General features: G+C 46.9%; 1 long non-coding RNA gene across 4 annotated transcripts in view; it reads right to left on the bottom strand.

The window, feature by feature from the left end:
- The window catches only part of LOC132814813 (uncharacterized), a 33,314-nt gene extending 23,650 nt beyond the window's left edge, over nt 1–9,664 (bottom strand). For 2 of the 4 annotated variants that reach the window (XR_009644500.1, XR_009644501.1), the window contains exons 1-3: nt 9,247–9,586; nt 8,570–8,676; nt 1,659–1,986 (exon numbers count right to left, since the gene is read on the bottom strand). This is a non-coding gene — a long non-coding RNA (uncharacterized LOC132814813). Of the gene's footprint in view, nt 1–1,658; nt 1,987–8,569; nt 8,677–9,246; nt 9,587–9,618 lie in introns of those variants that run through there. The other 2 variants (XR_009644503.1, XR_009644502.1) reach the window with 2 other exon arrangements.
- Nucleotides 9,665–20,816: the final 11,152 nt, after the last annotated feature.

The following is a 20,816-nucleotide window of genomic DNA, read 5'->3' as shown; positions in this document are numbered from 1 at the left end:
ACCACTGAAACCATCACACCCTTCCATTTACCGAACCACTGCTCTAGCCAGCTTGTCCAATTAGTATTTACACCTGAATTCTCAGCAATTTCATCAGCCAGAGCCTGGAGACCCTCCAGGGCACGGGTCACTGAGCCATCAGGGGCCGTATTATTTGGAATAAAAGTACAACATTGAGGACCTATCATAGTACAAACGCCCCCTTTTTCAGCTAAGAGCATGTTCAAGGCTAGCCTATTTTCCCAGGCCATACGACTGGTTGCATCCATTTGTTCAGCCATACCCTTTACTGCTTCTTTAGTGTGGTTAATAAATCGTGCCTGGTTATAATAAATGTAATTTATCCAATCCACATTCTTATTAATCGTAACCCACCAGAATAGGGATGACTCAGAGCCTGCTGAAATCTGGTTACGAGCTTTAAACTCATCATGCACTCCCCTAGGGACCCCTATTGAATCAAGATAAATCCCTTTATCAAAAGAAGTGGATAGCAGTGATCTCTTATCTCTTCCTTTTTTCCCAACTAAATGTTCTCTTTCAAATGCCAGGGTGAATGGTATTGCCAATTGTACAATTGCACATATCCCCTTCCAATCAGGGGGCAGTGTAGGTCTCAGTATTTTCCCTCCACAATACCACCACAGATCCGCTCGGGGAACGTTTAAAGATGAGTAATTTCTTCCTTCCACTGCTTCAGTAACATTTTTAATCACCGAACACAATCGCAGCTCCCCCAAATCAATAGATCCACCCTGTCTATAAACACACGATGTGTGATTCCCAACAGCAGCAGAAAACACAGGGGGAGCCTGCCTCTTGTGTCCTTTTAATGAAGGGAACAACGCAGACAAAGAGGCACATTTCGGATTTTTCCAAGCAGTCTCATCTTGATATAGGGCTATCACGCATTCCATGCCCTGTTTGTTCTGCTCCCACCCGAGCGGAAAGGGAACTACCCGAGACACTGTCCTACCGGAGGCACATGCATAGCAATTGCTTTTGTTCAGGCTTTTTACAGTATATTTAATCCATTCAATCCAGGCATTTGTTTCCCCATATCCTGTTTCTATTTCAAGAGTCTGTCTCAGGTCTTTAACCTCTACAACTTGCAGTGACTTTTGATTAATGTAAGGAGTAAAAGTTTGCAGCTTAGAATCAAAAAATCCCAAAGGATGTTTTAGTCCTACACAGATTCGAAAACAACAGCCCTTAAAACTCTTCCCAGGCGCTGTCATCGCTATCTTTAGATTTTTACTAAGAGGTTTAGACCCATTTCTATACGGGAATGCCTCCTCTGAGGAAGTATCTTTAATAGTTATATATATCGGGTGACATTTCTTATCAAAACAGTTTTGCCCTGGGCTAAAGGGGGCTCTACGAATAGTGATGCCAGGTGGTGGTTCTTCCGACCCAAACCTTACATCCAGAGCACTGTGTAGAGATATTTTGGAGGAAACATATTCCCTTTGAAATTCAATATCTGGGCATTCTACAAGGTCACAAGCATCAGTTTTTATAACTTGCGGATATCTTGATTCAGAAATCATTATCACACTTGAAAAAGATACATAAATTAAACTCAAAAGTGACAAGAGTATCATCATAATCTTAATCAGTGGTAAGAACTCAAACATTAAAAAGAAAAATCAACATACAATTCTGAAGAAATAGTCCTTGCACTCACGTCCCCACAATACAGTCAGTTCAAATTTTCTTCAGTTTGAGTTTAAGTGGATCCCGCACTGGTTCGACAGTCCAGATCTTTTTCTCATCTGGGCAGCGAACCGGACCTTTGACTCGCGTGTTGTGAGTCCACCCTTTCTCTGCCGTGCGGATAGCGGTTTCAGTAGTAAGCAACACCAGGTACGGACCGTCCCACACAGGTTCGAGAGTGCGCTGCTGCCAGTGCTTGATTAAAACCCAATGGCCAGGCTTAATGGTATGCACAGCGAAATCCAGAGGTGGTGTTTGCAGCAGCAGATCCTGGTGGCGTAAACGAGAAAAAGCGGAGCCCAGGGTCTCAACATATTTGCAGACAAATATATCCCTTGACTCAAAAACAGGCAAATCCCCCTTTGGCCCAGGGTAAGGTATTCCAAACATCATTTCATAAGGGGATACACCCAAATCAGCTCTGGGCTGTGGACGGATTTGAAGTAGAGCAATATGAAGGCATTTTGTCCATTGTAAACTTAGCTCTGAAATTAGTTTAGTGAGCTGCTTTTTAAGTGTTTGATTCATACGTTCTACTCTGCCGGATGAGGACGGATGCCACGGTGTGTGGAAATCCCACTGTATCCCTAATGCCTGTATTAGGTGTTGAAGGACTGTTGCAGTGAAGTGACTACCCTGGTCAGAATCAATGGCCCGTGGGAGACCAAAACAGGGTTTTGGTTGTTCTAGTAAGATCTTGCTCACTTGAGAGGCTGTGGCGGTGGCTGTCGGAAAAGCCTCAACCCATCCTGTCAAGTGATCTACTACAACCAAAAGATATTTAAGACGCCCTGCTGGCGGAAACTCAGTATAATCCACCTGTATGAATTCAAATGGTCGGTATGCTGGACTTCGACCCCTTTTACTGCATTTTGTCTTACTCCCTTTTTATTAACTCGCCTACATAATAAACAGTCTCTAGTGACCTGATTGGCCACTGTGTGTATTCCTGGGTGAGCGTAGACCCTAAGAAAGGTATCACACAAGGCTTGGGTTCCCCATTGACCACACTGGTGAAGGTGGGTAATGACACCCCTTGCTATGGGTCGATTAAGTAACTGCCTGCCATCGGGAAGGAACCACTTGCCAGTTTCATCTTTAGTTCCCCCTATTGACTTTAACTCGTCCTCTTCTTTTTCTGAAAACACCGGGGTTTCTGTGATTTCTGGTAACTGGGGAACCCACAGCACGCAAATCAATTCTTCCTTATTCATGCCAGCAGCACGAGCCTGCTCGTCCGCTAACTGGTTGCCTTTTACATCTACCTTCATTCCCTTTTGATGTCCCCGTATGTGAACTACAGCTATTTCCTGAGGTTTCAATAAATCCTCCAATATTTTGAGTACTAATTCCTCATGCACTAATTCCTTACCTCTACTATTTATCATTCCCCTTTCTTGCCAAATTTTTCCAAAGGTGTGTACTACGCCGTATGCATATTTGGAATCATAGTATATTGTCCCTACCTGACTTTCTAGACCGCCCAATGCACGGTGCAGAGCATACAATTCACACGTCTGTGCTGACCAGGCATTGGGCAACCGTCCACTTTCTATTAACTTCCACCCTTCTTCATCAATAATGGCATAACCATTAAACCTTTTACCATCCACTACCCGGGAAGATCCGTCTATATACCACCGTTTCCCCTGATGGAGAGGTTGATCACTCAAATCCTCTCGAACTTTACTCTGCAACTCGACAATATCTGTACACTGATGCTGTAACTGCTGATCCGATTCCCCTTTCCATAAGAAGTCAGCTGGATTTGAACATGTGCTTACTTCTATCTTTAGGTCCTCTCTATCTAAAAGGACTGCCTCATGTTTTAAGATTCGGGAATCTGTCAGCCATCGTCCTGCTTTCTGATTTAGGATAGTGCGGACTTGGTGAGGGGTAACTACAGTCAGTGGAGCGCCGAATGTCAGTTTCCGGCTTTCTTCCACTAGTTTAGCAGTAGCTGCTACTGCTTGAACGCATTCAGGCCAACCCCGTGAGACAGGGTCTAGATTTTTGGAGAGGAAAGCTACAGGTTTTCTATGCCCCCCCCCCCCCCCATTCTTGAGTTAAGACCCCAAAAGCTGTCCCGCTTTTGGCATTAACAAATAGTCTGAAATCTTTATTAAAATTTGGCAAGCTCACAACGGGTGCTGTAACTAATTTTTCTTTTAAAGTTTCAATCAGCATTTTTCCTTCTGGGTCCCATTTAACCCTGTCCGGAGCTTCTTCTGTTAGCTGTAGATATAGCTTTTTTGTAAGAATAGCATAGTCATCTATCCAGAGTTTGCAATAACCCAGCAAACCCAGGAACTTTCTGAGTTCTCTTTTAGTTCTGGGTAATCCTAATTCTACAATTCCTTTTATTCTTTCAGGGCTTATTCTCTTCTGTTCCTGACTGATTAGATGTCCTAAATATCTGACCTCCTGTTCTACATACTGTAGTTTGTTCTGACTTACTAGCAACCCCTTTTTTGCAAGGTAGTTTAATAAATCATTTGTTCCCTGTTGTGTGTCAGTTTGAGTTGGACCGGACAGCAGGAGGTCATCCACATACTGATTCAATTTTAAAGTTGGTTTTAAAGTTAAACTCTCAAGAACTTGTTCTAGGATTTGTCCAAACAAGTTTGGTGACTCGGTAAACCCTTGAGGTAAGACAGTCCACCTGTACTGTTGTTTTCTCCCAGTATCAGGGTCTTCCCACTCAAAGGCGAACAGATCCCTACTAGAGGGATGGAGAGGGCATGCCCAGAAGACATCTTTTAAATCCACCACGCTAAACCAAACATGGTCTGAGGGGACTTTTCCCAGAATAGTGTAGGGATTCGGAACAACAGGATGTCGGGATTGTACAATTTTATTAACTTCCCTTAAATCCTGTACCATTCGATATGTCCCGTCCGATTTTCTGACGGGAAGTATGGGGGAGTTAAAACAGGACATGCAAGGCTCTACCAGACCGTCGGAGATCAGGTCTGTCATAACTTGTTTTAAACCTTGCCTTCCTTCCCATGATATAGGATACTGCCTAATGTGTATCGCTGGACTTCCGGGTTTTAGTTCTACCTGAATCGGGGAAATATCCAATCTTCCCCTGTTTCCTTTGGATGTCCATACCCGGGGGTCTATTTCAGCTAGATTCTCTTCATTCAAAAGGGTTATTACTATTAATTGTTCATCTCCCCCTACTCTTATTTGCAATCCAAATTGTACAATAAGATCTCTCCCCATCAGTCCGTAGGGCAAATGAGGGAGATATAAGAGTTCTGTTAGGACAATTTCATTTTCCATTTTTACTTGTACTTTTTAAAAAAATTTTAAGTCTGATTTTCCTTCTCTAACCCCTGTTATTTCTAAATTTCGAGTCAGAAAGACTGCCCCTTTCGGATGTATTGGGACAGAAGACCTTCCTGCACCAGTATCTATCAAAAATATTACTGGCTTTTCATTTGGGCCCACCTTTAAGGTTATCAGGGGTTCGTGGTAGGCCCGTCTTTCGATTCGCCCCTGACTTCCCTATTCACAATCCATTAAATGGATTCCCTCTCTCTCTTTCTGCAACTCTGGGCATTTCGCTTTGAAATGTCCCAGTTTCCCACAGTAATGGCATCCTGCAGATGTAATTCTATCCTGTTCGTAACCCTTCCCTTGGTCATTCCCTTTTTTAACACCATATTGATAATTTCTTTTACCTTTCCCACGATTTCTTTTATTTCCCTCCTTCATCATTCCTGATGATTCACAGACTTCCCTCACTGTTGCAACCATAATCTTAGCCTTCTGTTTTTCTGCAACTTCTTCCCTCCGAATAAAAACCTTCTGAGCTTCCTGCAACAAGTCTGACATATCTTTTTCACTCCAACCGTCTATTTTTTGTAATTTTCTTTGAATATCAGGCCATGCCTTTGTGACAAAGTGTACTTTTATCATGCCACATCCTATTTCCCCGTCTGGGTCTATAGTAGAGTATTTTCTGACTGATTCTCTCAGGCGGTCTAAAAACGCACAGGGCGATTCATCTTTGCCCTGTCTGATTTCAAAAGCCTTTGCCAAATTCTGCTGTTGAGGGACGCAGGTCTGGATGCCCCTAATAATTAAACTTTTTAAATCGGACATATTAGCCCGTCCATCTACAGTATTATGATCCCAATCAGGATTATTCAGGGGAAACTTTATTTCAGGTCTAACGCCCCCTTCTGGATGATCTCGTTCCCATATTTCCATAGCTCTTTTTCGAATTGCAGTTCTCTCATCGTGAGTAAATAAAATATTCATTATTGATTGTAACTCTTGCCAAGTGTACAGATTTGGACCTAGGAACTGATCTAATTGAGTAGAGACCGCAGTTGGGTCTTCCATGAGAGAAGGTATTTCTTTTTTAAATTGTCTTATATCATTTGAGTTTAATGGGGCTACAACAAATCCTGTGGTCCGTTCCCCAAACGGGACCTCCCGTAGGGGACACAGTCTCACTACTTCTTTATCACCTTTTCCCCTCATCTCTCTCTCCTTTAGTCGTGCAGATCTCCTTACCCCCTCAGCCCCTGCTGCTGTGGCTTCTACGTCCCCTTCGCCAGATCCCCTGGATCCCGCTCCCTGATTCTCCAACGGCCGCTGCCGTTGTTCCTCCTGAAGAGCATATGGCGGGGGTGCCACAGGCGGGGGTAAGTTCTCTAACACTTCCCACTTACTCTCATTCAGTGGGGTTAAAGGAAATAAGGGTACTGGGGTTGGAGCAGTTGCTGTCAGGTTCCCTACCCAACATGCAGCATACTCGCTCTCCTTTAAACCTGGATACTGTTTATTCTTTACATAATCATTTAAAATTTGACAAACCCAATCCTCGTCCTATCCAAATTTTGGCCAGATCACTGATGGCGGACGGATGGGTTCTTTTACCCAAACAAAACAACAGTATTTTATCATTTCCTTTTTCTTTAAGCCCCGACTTTCGTAGGGACTCCAATTCCCCAATTTTCGTCCCAGCGGAGTATTAAGGGGAATCTGTGGGGTTTCGTTTTCCCGTTCCTTTTTAGACCTGGAACCTCGGCCACCCATGGTTGGTCTTCAGGCTAACCTACACTCTGGTTACTCAATTAACCCTTGTATCCCGGTTACCTGTCACAACCACCGAGTCGACAAGGCAGTGTACCCTTCTCAACCGCGAAGACCCCAAAATACCAGAGAAGGTTCTTACCTTGATCCTGTGCACGGAGTTGTCCGACTCAAAGTAAAAAAATCACCTTTTTACTTTTTCGAAGCTTCAACCTTTTTACTTTATTGCGAGCGCCACCTATGCACATCCTTTGCTCAAACATCTGCGTGTGTCACAGTGTCCCAGAATCATTCAGAGCCTCCCGTGGGAGTTCGGTTTAGGATCCCGGACACGAGCCCCCAAATTTGTTATGTGATTTCTGTCTAGGCTTTCTGAATCTCCGGAGAATAGTTCCTGACACTTGGCTAACTATTCTAACTCTAGGGATCTGATTCAGAACAACCGGGTCCTGCCTCCAAACTCTGCCAACCGCGGACTGTCCTTTAACCCTTGTGTCAAGGGAGACTGTCCGCAAGGTTAAGTTCAAAAAGGCGAACTCCAAGTTGACTGGTATCAGCCCTTATCCCCACTGGCTGTCACTTTTCCCGTGGCAAATCGAAATACTGCGAGACACACACAGACGGAGCAACAGATGTTTATTCAATCTTCGAAGATTGGGCGAGTTCCAAAAAGGACTTCGGAAGTCGCAACGGGAGATTTTACAGCACTAATACTTATACATTATTTTTCCATTCAAATACATTGGTGATAATTTCATTGGTTTAAACATCTCACGCTATGGATTTTTCTTACATTAAAAATCATTAATGACAATTCCATTGGTTAAAGCATTTCACGCTTTTCTCTGCCAATTTCTTTAATTAAAATGTTATATTATGTTACAATTTATCTTCATGTTCTATTAGTTATAACATTTGTTGATTTTTGTGTATGTCATGAAAAGAGCTTTCATTGTATTTTGCCCTCTGTGTCTAATCGAAGCATTCCTTGGTTTCTTACCCAAGGTTACCAAATTCCTGGCTTTACAGAGGTAACTTCTCGTTCATGCTTCATTATGGCCTAGTCAATCATTAGTTTCATAATTTAGCTTCTATTCATTAAACCTCAGTTTCAGTACAGAAATTACCCCACTCATACCAAGAGAATGTGTGTGTGAGTGAGTGTGTGTGTATGTGTGTGGGTTTATGTGTGAGGTGTGTGTTGGTGTGTGTATGTGTGTGGGTTTATGTATGAGGTGTGTGTGTGTGTATGTTGTGTGTGTGTGTGTGTGTGAGTGCGTGTGTAGGTGTGTGTATGTGTATGAGTGAGTGTGTGTGTGTGTGTATGTGTGTGGGTTTATGTGTGAGGTGTGTGTGTGTGTGTTATGTGTGCGTGTGTGTGTAAATGCATGAAACTGCAGAAATTACATTAACCATATCACTGGTTGTGATCATCCCTAGCTCCCTTCACCACACATCCTTTGAGAACTCGACAACCCATTTTCTTCGAGACTCCCAATGATTTGTTAATTCATTACTTCAACTGTGTGGCTGATTCTACAGTTGCTAAAGCAACATGGTCTGGAATTTGCAGACAAAACCTCATACGTCTGTTTTCTACTTTTAAGACATCCCTCAAGACCTACTTTTTGGCAATGGTTTTGGTCACCTGACGAAATATCTCCATCTCTGGCCTCATATCTAAAGTTCTCAATAATATTGTTGTGAAAGCATGATAATAAAACTACAAACTGTTCTTGATTTGGACATTATCTTCAAATCATCACTGTTGCTGTAATGAATAATCTGTAGTGTCTCTTACCCAACCACATTGTGGGAGCACCTTCACCACACAAACTGCAGCTGTATAATAAAGTCAAACATCACCCTTTCCACAGGCAACAGGGTTTTGGTATTAATCACTGGTATCTGTGGAAGGAGAAACACAGTTGATGTTTCAGGGAGTGCAAAATGAATTACAGGGAATGAAAATGGTGCAGAATTTGATAGTCAGAAATGGATGGAAAATACACTTGCTTATTGGAAACAAGAATTCTTGACTGTCAAAAATATTCATGATAACAGTAATCAGATAATAGAGCAGCACGGTGGCACAGTGGTTAGCACTGCTGCCTCACAGCGCCTGTAGACCCGGGTTCAATTCCCGACTCAGGCGACTGACTGTGTGGAGTTTGCACGTTCTCCCCGTGTCTGCGTGGGTTTCCTCCGGGTGCTCCGGTTTCCTCCCACAGTCACAAAGATGTGCGGGTCAGGTGAATTGGCCAAGCTAAATTGCCCATAGTGTTAGGTAAGGGGTAAATGTAGGGGCATGGGTGGGTTGCGCTTCGGCGGGTCGGTGTGGACTTGTTGGGCCGAAGGGCCTGTTTCCACACTGTAAGTCTAGTCTAATCACATGGTCAGGGGCTGGGCCACAGTGAAAAACTCATTTACAAAGGGTCTATAAAAGTAATAATACAGTACTAAACAGACCAAAAATACCCCCATGGTTGGAGACTGAGGAAGCTAGACATTGACAAAGTGGTCCTGAGGGAGCCCAGAGGTGAATCAGAGCAGGATTGGCTGCTGTCATCACAATGACTCTGTACCAGAGAAAGGCTGCACATGCGCCTGGCTGCACCATGCCCCCTACAAAGATGGCGGCCGCGCACGTGTCCAGTGAATCGTTGTCCCGAATAAAGATGGCGGCGCTCACTCAGCCCTGCAGCCGCTGAGGCAATTCCTCATTTACTGCAAACACGGGACTGGGACGATCAAATTTGTGTTTTGCGACATGCACAATTTGTTTGTGAAACCTCTCCGCTCATAGCAACACAGTTTTTCTCCCGTTTCCCTGTTTATTTCTTTCCTTACAGTATCCTTTTGCTCCATAATTCCCCGAGCATTCATTACAGCGACTCTGTGCCGCGCGCGAGGGTGATCACATGGTTTACGTTAGCTCCGCCCTTCATTGACTGTGAGTGGTTGGAGGACTAACCTCCCGCTAGGTCCTCCAGCCCCGCCCACCGTCCTTTCATTGGTCTGGTGCTGACATCAATCACCCGGGGTCACTGTTCGCTGGAGCATGCGCAGTGTGTCCTGCTTTTGCTGAGATGTTGGGTCATGTGATGGGAGAGGTAACAACAATGACTGCAGATGCTGGAAACCAGATTCTGGGTCAGTGGTGCTGGAAGGGCACAGCAGTTCATGCAGCATCCAAAGTGCAGAGAAAAAGCCCTTCATCAGGAATAAAGGCAGTGAGCCTGAAGCGTGGAGAGACAAGCGAGAGGAGGGTGGGGAGAAAGTAGCATAGAGTCCAGTGGGTGAGTCGGGGAGAGGATGAAGGTGACAAGTCAGGGAGGAGAGGGTGGAGTGGATAGGTGGAAAAGAAGACAGGCAGGTAGGGCAAGTCCGGACAAGTCATGGGGACAGTGCTGAGCTGGAAGTTTAAACTAGGGTGAGGTGGGGGAAGGGGAAATGACGAAACTGTTGAAGTCCACATTGATGCCCTGGGGTTGAAGTGTTCTGAGACGGAAGATCAGGCGTTCTTCCTCCAGGCATCTGGTGGTGAGGGAGCGGTGGTGAAGGAGGCCCAGGACCTCCATGTCCTCGGTAGAGTGGGAGGGGGAGTTGAAATGTTGGGCCACGGGGCAGTGTGGTGGATTGGTGTGGGTGTCCCGGAGATGTTCCCTCAAGCGCTCTGCTAGGAGGCATCCAGTCTCCCCAATGTAGAGGAGACCACATCGGGAGCAACGGATACAATAAATGTAATTAGTGGAAGTGCAGGTAAAACTTTGATGGATGTGGAAGGCTCCTTTAGGGCCTTGGTTAGAGGTGATGGAGGAGGTGCGCGCACAGGTTTTACAGTTCTTGCGGTGGCAGGGGAAAGTGCCAGGATGGGAGGGTGGGTTGTAGGGGGGCGTGGACCGGACTAGGTAGTCACGGAGGGAACGGTCTATGTGCAAGGCGGAAAGGGGTGGGGAGGGAAATATATCCCTGGTGGTGGGGCTTTTTGGAGGTGTCGGAAATGTCGGTGGATGATTTGGTTTATACGAAGGTTTATAGGGTGGAAGGTGAGTCCCAGGGGCGTTCTGTCCTTGTTACGGTTGGAGGGGTTGGATGTGGAGGGCGGAGGTGCGGGATGTGGACGAGATGTGTTGGAGGGCATCTTTAACCACGTGGGAAGGGAAATTGCAGTCTCTAAAGAAGGAGGCCATCTGGTGTGTTCTCTGATGCAACTGGTCCTCCTTTGAGAAGATACATCGGAGGCGGAGGAATTGGAAAACGGGATGGCATTTTTGCAAGAGGTCGGATGGGTTGAGAGTTTACTGAGGGTAAGAATTCCCTTTGCGTGAGCTCTGCAGTAGATTTCCTTTATTCATGGAGGGAATTGCTTTCCTACTCATGATTGTATAGCTGTGATTGATGAATCAATGCCATCTGAATCAGTACATAAACACCCCATTTTCACAACATCAAGGATCTTTAACACATTGTATCACGCTCTTCTTTGGAGACAAAGAAAAACATGAAATGGAGCCTCGAAGAATCGGAGCAGGCGTAGGCAATTCATCCCTTTCAGCTTGTTCCCCCATTCTGTCAGATCATGGCTGGGCCAACCCAGGCCTCAACACCTCTTTTATGCTTGATCCGCATAGCCCTCAACTGCTCAATATTTCAAAACACTATCTGCCCTCCTTTTAAAATAATTTGAGATAGAATCATAGATTCCCTACTATGTGGAAACAAGCCCTTCAGCCCAACAAGCCAGAACAACCCTCCGAAGAGTAACCCAACCATTTCCCTCCCACATTTAACTTCCACAAAATTTTGGGCGAGAAAATTCTAGCCATTCACAGAGAGAAAAAAATTCTTGACTTTTTTTCTAAAATGAATGTTCCCCTCTGTAATGTCCCCTGATTTGAGACTTCACTGGTGCTGGAAGATCTAGTCAATATCCACCCTGTCAAGCTCCTCAGAATCTTGTTTCCATAAGATCACCCCTGCTTATCCATTCTTGATAGGTCAACCGTTTCATGCTCGAAGCAGCTAAGTGAATCTTGTTTGAATGGTCTCCGATGGTGGTTTACCGTTTATTAAATATGGGAGCTAACATTGTATACAGCACTGCAAGTGAGGACTCAGCAACAGCCAGTGTGGTTAACCAATCCTCAATCCATGCTAATACATTACCCTGATACCATGAGCTCCTCAATTGTGCAATTAACTTTTATGTAGCACATTATCATTTGCATTTTTAAATTCCAAATACAGAATATCATTGGATTGCCCTGCTAGTTATCTCCTCAATGAACTGTCACAAATTTGTCAAGTATAGTTTCTCTTTCACAAAACCCAGAGTCTACCATGTTTAATGATAAGCTTTTCTAAATGTCCTGCTATTTCTTAATTTAATATTCGACTCTGTAGATTCTTTCAGTAGATTTGCTAGTATGATTCCCCTCTCTCTTAAATCCATGCGGACTCTGTCCAATCCTGTCACTGTTCAGTAAGAAACTTGACTGTACTCCAATATAGTTAGTAAATGTATCTGTAGTTATTTTTAAAAATTGATAACTTATAAATGCTGGACCCATGCAACATCAATGAATTAGTGACTCTGAATTTGCGTTATTGTGTTTTTTACTGTTAATTCCTTTTCGTACTGTGTTATGCAGACAGCACCAAGTGATCACTCTTAATTGTGAGTAACTTTGATAATAATATATTTTAAAAATGACATCCCAAAATACTGCCTCATTATTGTGCAAGGAGGATTTTATTCAATAGTTTGCAGATAAAATTGAACAGCATTTTGCTGCAATTTGACCAGACTGCAGGTTACACCAAAGTATCAGTGCCTCACCTTTAGAGTGTTCCCAGATATTGTGAAGCTGCAGTATTTTGGTTTGCAGTCAGCTATATGTTGCTCTCACTTGTTTCTTTGTGAAAGATTACAAAATTAATTTGGATGAATGAAGTTATGTTTTATTCACCAATGTTAGGAGAAAAAAAGTCAGTATTTCAAGTGCTGATAAAGTAAAATAAACTGATAATCAGTAGAAAATGTTTAAGATTGATAGATTCTTGTTGCCTTGAGGAATTAAGGGCTACGGGGAGAACGCTGGTAAATGGAGTTGAAATGCCCATCAGCCATGATTGAATGGCGGAGTGGACTCGATGGGCCGAATGGCCTTACTTCCACTCCTATGTCTTATGGTCTTATGGTCTAAGATGGATATGAAACAAATGCTGGCAAATGGGACTAGATTAATTTAGGATATCTGGTCACCATGGGCAAGTTGGACTGAAGGGTCTCATTTATTTATTGTACAACTGTGACTTCATTCTCTCAATTATTCAAGAAGTTGAATACTTCGAGGAGGAAAAGGAGTTTATGCAGAGAATGCGCTTGAAATGATGACTGAGGTACATCAAACTCACATTGTTTCATCACCTTTTCCTCTGGGTTCTTCAATGAACAAGCTTGTTTTGTTCTCTGAATAACTATGTATCATGTGATTTGTTTCGCACAAAATATTTCGTTAGGATCGAGTGAACTATTAAGAAGTGTTCATGTTTAAAAGTTAGGCAGCTTGATTGTGAATCTCATCTTGGCCTGAACACCACTTTCCTGCCAGCCCTCCTTAACTCTTCAACCCATTACTGATTAAAAGTCGGTGTGTCTCTTATTTAAATTTACTTATTGTCCCAGAATCCGCAGTGTTCTGAGATAGGGAATTCCCCAGGTTCAACATCCTCTGAGAGAAGTAATTCCTCCAACTTTCCCTTCATTGTAAACTTAGGACGACTCGTTGTAGATTGAATCATCTTCTCTGCCTCGACTTGGTCAATCCCTTGACCATTTTATAGATCCTCAAGGATACCACCTCTCATTCTTAGGCTGCAATGAATATGAATGTAAATAGTGGTTGTCGTTCAGCTTGTGGCATTTTGATAACTGTGGCAGAGGATGTTTGTTCAAAACTGAGCTCGACAGTTAGTGCTTTTCAAATAAGAAATAGTTGACGAGATTAAGTACATTAATATGTTGGCGTTTTGTTTTTAGGAAGACTTACTGTTGGGAAGATTTGGTTAAGGGAATATTGCAGTCAAAGCTGTGGAGATTAACCTCCACCCATGTGTGAGGTAGTACACTGTGGTCAAAAGAATAAAGAGAACACTTCCTCTTTGGAAATATGTCCTTAAATAGGGCAGAGGGATCTGGAGATAGCAATGAGGCACTGGCAGCAAATAGCACCAGTTTGTGAGGTTAAATAGAAAAGTAGATCATGGGTTTATTTCTGGGACGATAGAATGGAAATGTATTTGATATGTGTAGAACCATGGACAGATCACCCTTGAGCACTGCAAACAGTTCCGATCTTCATATTGTAATATGAATGTAGAGGTAGTAGGGAAGATTAAGAATAGTTACTGGAATTATATTCAAACTGAATTTGAATTCATCAAGTAAGATTGGGCAGTCTTGTCTCATTGAAAAAGAGTGACATGGTCCAGTTACGTTTGATCGGGTAGACATGGAAAAGCTGGTTCTGCTTGTGAATGTCAGAATCCACTGGATCTGTGGATATAATTGTAATCACTATTAAATCTCACGGGGAATTTGGAGAGGGCGAAAAAGTCTTTACCAAAAAGGGGTTTGAATGTAGAACTAACTTCATCAGGAATAATTGAAGCAAATAACAGATGAATTCAAGGAGGGGCTTGGAATACAAGAAATCAAAGAAAACTATGTTGATGGGTTTAGGTTGAGAAGGAAGCCTGTGTAAATCACAGATACTGAGAACCTGTTTTTGTGTCCTGAAACTATGCATCTGTGTTGTTCTGTGACATTTCTATAGGAGCAGCAGCAGCAGCAGTAAACAAGACAGCTCACCCTTACCATTCTTGGAGAAAAGCAGAACCTCTGGCCACACAAAAGGGACATAGCTCTCCTGAGGAGGTGGTTCAAACAGTGGCCAACGACTCAATCTGCAGAGACAGTGTGCCTTCATTACCTGGTGAGAAAGGGCAATTCTTTAACCAGAAATGATGTTTTGTCCTTCCAATGATCTCATGACTTAAGCAGGGAAATGTGTCTCATCAGTTAGATGATTTGAATCAATCAAATCTTTTGCGACGTTAGCACTCCTTCCCTACCCAAAGGATATGTGGGTCAAATAGGCACATGTCTTGCACTGCTCTAATTCAAGATTCCTTTATTCAGTCATGAGCTTAACCTATTCAATCCAAGTTCCTTGTGTTTCCCTTGGATCTGTGGTTGTGCACAAGGGAACTTAAACAATGTGTGATTCAATATCAAAGTTGTGTTGAATCAATAATTGTAACCCCACTCTGCTCCTTGAGCAGATAGTTAATCCAAGGATTCTAGCTCAGCCCTTAACTTCAAGTTCTAAACCTTTCAGTGAGCAATGGAAAATAACAAAGAACAATGTCAATCATTTATTGTCTCTCCAGACTCTGCTTCTGTTGCCACTGAGTACTCCCATAAGGTTGGCGAGCCAATGACTAAAGATGAGATTGAAGAGAAATCCTTCCATTCCCTTCTGCCACCAGAGAGCCAACACCACTTTCATATGGGGAAGGAACGCAGCCAGCAGGATGGTTCAGATGAGGACATAGTGTGGGACCAGTCGGCTTCTCTTATGGATTAGGGTGAGTGGTGTTACCAGTTAGTGGGATCCCAGTGCTTGGAATAGTTGCTCCTCTCCATGTTCGAGGTATCTTGCCATGAGATTCAGATGGAGAGGACGAGGACCATATGGTGTAACAAGTGTGAGCCAACAGTTGGGCAGGGCCTGTGTTTCTGAAAAAAAAAGCGAGTACCACTCGGTCACAATGTGCCCAGAGTTTATAAATCATGAAGGAGAATAAGTACTTGACATTGTTAATCTTTGTGATCGAGTTCCTATATAGTGAAGACAACGATTAATATTTATTAGGATTCCTTGCTCCCTCAATCAGATAAACACAAGGCAAATTTCACTCTGAAAAATGTCACTGAATTTACACCTTTCTACTGTTCATTGAAGGTAATAAGATGCAAAAGATATTTTTGCAGAGAAATTTGATTTGAACAAGAGACATTTGTGCAGATAGTAAGAGGTATTCTAATTGGAAGGATCTGGTTGGTGATATCCTGCACGGATCCATGTTGGAGATCTTATTATTCACTATTCATAATAAAAGGAAAGCCACATTCAAAATTTGGGGCCACTCTGCAGATGACAGCGATTCCAAGTGTAGGGAGATGGAAGCACAGCATTAGAAAGCAATCTTGATAGATTCAGGAAATGAAAAAAAAACAACGACAGATGAGTTTATGTCGACAAGTGGGAGGTAGGATCAAAATCGGATATTTTGTGATTGTGAAAATAGAGAGAGAGTGGACTCCAAAGAAACTACGTGGGATTGATCCAGCTGTATCGTTCACGAAAATGTCTCAAACAGGTTCAGAAAAGTGACCAAGGGGTCGGTGGAATGTTGACATTGATCTCGACAGAAGACGAGATACCAAAGGATTAGAAGTCATGCTTCAGCAAATCCGAACCCAGTTAGACCAAGCTGTCAGGGCTGGGCACCATGGCTGAAGGAGAGTATCCCTCTGAGGGGAAGTGCAGTGTAGATTTACTGAAGTGATATTTGGATTCCAAGCCTTAATTTAAGAAGAAAGATTAAACAGATAAAGTGTTCGAGTCAGAACATTGAGGTGTGATAACGGGGAACACTTTTATACACAGAAATGGATAAAGTTTGATAAAGCTCCACAAACAGGGATTGGTTGGAAATTATTTGCAAATTTTAAATCTGAGATTGGTAGATTTGGAATGAAAATGCTGAAGGATTATGGGACAAAGACAGGGATTTGTCATGATGATGAAGATGACCATGATTTGGGTGAATGGTGGAATAGGCTCAAGAAGCTAAACAGCCTCCTCGTGCTCAGATGTTGATGTAACCGTGGCTCCCATATTCTCTGCAAGTGCACCTCCTGTTGTGTTTTTGGTTATTTATCGAACCTGGCAGCAAATTAGTGACTGGGGTCCTGACCAGAACGTTATCAGGATGAGGGACTTCGCCGGTCTTAATGAGTTTCACAGACGATGAAATGACACAGCCAGCACTCTCCTTCCGTCTCTCCCCCACTCTCTCCACCCCTCTCCTCCCCTCCCGCCCCTCCCCCACCCTCTATCGCTTCCCCGGCACACCCCTCTTAACTCCCCTCCCCTCTCCCTGCCCCCTCGACCCCCTCACTCGCTCCCTTTGCCCCCACTCGCTCGCCTCGTCCCCTCTCGCCCCCCCACTACCCTGTCGCTCCCGCCCCCCTCAAACCCGCTCCCCCCAATCGCCACCCTCGCACCCCCTCTCACAACCCTCTACCTCCGCGACCACCCACTCGCCCCCCTCGCCCCCACTCGCCCCCAACTCGCCCTCCAATTTCTCCCCTCGCCCTCCTCGAACCCCCGTTCCCCTTCGACCCCCCTCGCCCCCCACTGGCCCCCCTCGTCCCCACTCACCCTCCAATGGCGTCCCTCGCCCCCACTCGCCCCCCTCTCGCTCCCTTCTCGACCCAATTCCCCTCACCCCCGCTCGACCCCACTCGCCCCCTCTCGCCCCCCCGCCCCCTCACCCCAACCCCCTATCCTCCTCGCCCCCCCCGCGCCGCCCTTCAGCCCCCTGATTCGTCCCCTTTGCACCCATTCTCCCTCTTCCTCTACCCCCATATCCCTTACTCCCCTCGCTCTACCCCCTCCCTCTACCCCCTCCCTCTACACCCCTATCTGCCCTCCCACTACCCCCTCCCTCTCCCCCTCCTTCTGCACTCTCCCTCTCCCCTTCTCCCTCTACCTCTTCCCTCTGCCCCTCCCACCCCCTTCATCTACCCCCTACCTGTACCCCCTCCCTCTACCACCCTCTACCTGCCCTCCCTCTACCCCTCCCTCTACCCCCCCTCTAAACCCTCTACCTGCCCTCCCTCTACCCCTCCCTCTATCCCCCTCCCTCTATCCCCCTCCCTCTATCCCCCTCCCTCTACCACCTCCCTCTACACCCGCTACCTCCCCTCCCTCTACCCCTCCCTCTACCCCTTCCTCTATCCCCCTCCCTCTACCCCCCTCCCTCTACACCCGCTACCTGCCCTCCCTCTCCCCCCTCTATCCCCGCTACCTGCTCTCCCTCTCCCCCTCTATCCCCCTCCCTCTACGCCCCTCTATTCACCCTCCCCATCTGTCTCTCTCTTTCTTTCTTGCCACTCCCTCACTCCCACTCTGCCACTCTCCCTCTTTCTCGCTCCTTCATTCCCTCGTTCCCACATTCCCATGTTTCCATGCTCCCACTCTGCCAATCTCGTTCTTTCCTTTCTCTCTCTCGCTCTCTCTCGTATCTGCCCTCTCTCTCTCTCTCTCTCTTGCTCTTTCTTGCAGCTCTCTCTCACGCTCTCTCTCTCTTGCTCGTGCTCTCTCTCTCTCAGCCCTCTTTCACTGCCTCACACCACTCTGTCTCTCATCCCTCTGTCTCTCACTCGCCCCCTCTTTCTCTCTCACTCTCGCTCTCCCCATCTCTCTCTCTCTCTCGCTCCTCTCTCTCGCTCTCCTTTTCCCCTCTCTCTCACACCCCGTTTCTCTCCTCTCTCTCCCCCATCACTGTCGCCCTCTCTTGCCTCTCTCTCTTTCGTGCGCGGCCCTCTCTCTCTCTTACACCCACTTTCACCCCTCTCTCTTTTAAATATATCTCTCTTTGTTCCCTATGTCACCATCGCACACGTCTCTCGCTCTATCTCTCTATCCTTCTCTATCACCTCTCCCTCTCACTCCTCTGACTCTTTCTCGCTCTCTCTGTTGCTCCTCTCTAACCCCTCCCTTGCTTTTTCTCAATCACTCTTTCCCTCACGCTCTCTCCCACACCCTCACTCCCTCTCTCTTTCCCTCGCGCTCTCACTCTCTCTCCCGTATTTGCCCATCTTTACCGCAACTCTCTCCTTCTTTCTCTCGTTCCCTCTCGCTCGTTCTCTCTCACTCATTCTCGATCACTCTCTCCCTCTCTCGATCACGCCCCACCCTCTCTCTCTCTCTCTCTCTCTCTCCGTCTCGCTCCTCTCTCTCCCCCCACTCTATCCCTCTCTCTCCCACCCCTCTCTCTCTTGCCCCTCTCTTTCTTTGGCACCTCTCTCTCTCTCTCTCACCACATCGCTCCCTCATTCGCTCTAACCTCATCGCTCATGCATCCTCTCTTCCTCTCTCACCCCTCTGTGTCTGCCTCTCTGGGCCTTCCCTCTGTCTCTCGCCTCCACTATTACTCTTTCACCTCTCTCTCATTGCTCTACCTCTCGCTCGTCCCGTGTCTCCATCTCGCTATCCCTTCACTCTTACTTCCTCTCTCTCTCTCGCGGCCTCTCTCTCACATTCTCACTCTCCCCCACTTTCTCTGCAGCCCTGTCTCTCTATCCTGACTCCTCCTAACTCTCTCTGCCAATCCTCTCACTCTCTACCTCTCTCTTGCCCCCTCTCTCCATCTCTCTGGCACCTCTCTCTCTCTAAGCCTCGTTCTCTCGCTGTCTCTCTCACGCGCTCGCTCTCTCTTGCTCTCCCCCTTTGTCCATCTTTCTGTGTATCTTGCTCTCGGTCTGGCTCTCTCTCGCACTCGCCCTCCTCGCCCTCGCCCTCCTCGCCCTCGCACTCCTCGCCCTCCTCGCCCTCCTCGCCCTCCTCACCCTACTCGCCCTCGCCCTCCTCGCCCTCGCCCTCCTCGCCCTCGCCCTTCTCACCCTCGCCCTCCTCGCCCTCCTCGCCCTCGCCCTCCTCGCCCTCGCCCACGCCCTCCTCACCCTTGCCCTCCTCGCCCTCCTCGCCCTCGCCCTCCTCGCCCTCGCCCTCGCCCTCCTCGCCCTCGCCCTCCTCGCCCTCCTCGCCCTCGCCCTCCTCGCCGTTGCCCTCCTCGCCATCAGCCTCCTCTCACTCGCCCTCCTCACACTCACCCTCCCCTCTCTCATCCCTTCTCCTCCCTCACTCTCTCGCCCCTCCCTCTCACTCTCTCGTACCCTCCCTCTCGCTCTGTCGCCTCCACCCTCTCTGTCTCTCTCGCCCCTCCCTCTCTCTCTCGTACCCCCTTTCTCGCTCCCCTCCATCTCAGACTCGCCCGATCCCTCTCTCTCTTGCCCCCAACAGTCTTGCTCCACTGCCACTCTCTCTCGAAACCCTTCCACTCTCTCTCACACCGCTCCCTCTCTCTTTCACTCCCTCCCTCTCTCTCGCCCTCCTCCCTCTCTCTTGCCCACTCCCTCGCTCTCTCTAAATACCTCCCTGTCTCTCTCGCCCCCTGTCTCTCTCTCGCTCCCCCCTCTTTCTCTTGACTCCCTTCTCTCTGTCACTCATCCCCACCCTCTCTAATTCACCTGCCCCCTCCCGCTCTCACTCGCCCCCTCCCGCTCTCACTCGCCCCCTCCCGCTCTCTCTCTCGCCCCCCCCGCTCTCTCTCGCCCCCTCCCTTTCGCGCCCTCCCTCTCTCTCTCGCCCTCTCTCTCTCGCCCTCTCTCTCTCTAGCCCTTTCCGTCTCTCTCTCGCCCCCTCCCTCTCTCTCTCTCGCCCCCTCCCTCTCTCTCTCGCTCCCTCCATCTCTCTCTCGCCCCCTCTCGCCCCGTCCCTCTCCCTCTCGCCCCGTCCCTCTCCCTCTCGCCCCGTCCCTCTCGCTCTCTCTCGCCCCGTCCCTCTCGCTCTTTCTCTCGCCCCGTCTCTCTCTCTCTCTCTCTCTCACACCCCGTCCCCCTCTCTCTCTCTCTCGCCCCATCCCCCAACTCTCATCTTGCCCCGTTCCCCCTCTCTCTCTCGCCCCATCCCCCTCTCTCTCGCCTCGTCCTCCTCTCTCTCTCGCCCCGTCCCCCTCTCTCTCAGTAGCCCCGTCCCCCTCTCTCTCTCGCCACGTACCCCCTCTCTCTCTCTCTCACCCCGGCACCCCCTCTCTATCGCCCCGGCCCGCGCTCTCTCTCTCTCCCCCAGTCCCACACTCTCTCTCTCTCGCCCTGTCCCCCATCTCTCTCTCGCCCCGTCCCCCTA

Source organism: Hemiscyllium ocellatum, unplaced genomic scaffold (assembly GCF_020745735.1).
Source record: "Hemiscyllium ocellatum isolate sHemOce1 unplaced genomic scaffold, sHemOce1.pat.X.cur. scaffold_93_pat_ctg1, whole genome shotgun sequence".
In the NCBI taxonomy this organism is placed as follows: Eukaryota; Metazoa; Chordata; class Chondrichthyes; order Orectolobiformes; family Hemiscylliidae; genus Hemiscyllium; species Hemiscyllium ocellatum.
This window is presented reverse-complemented; position numbering and strand designations above follow the sequence as displayed.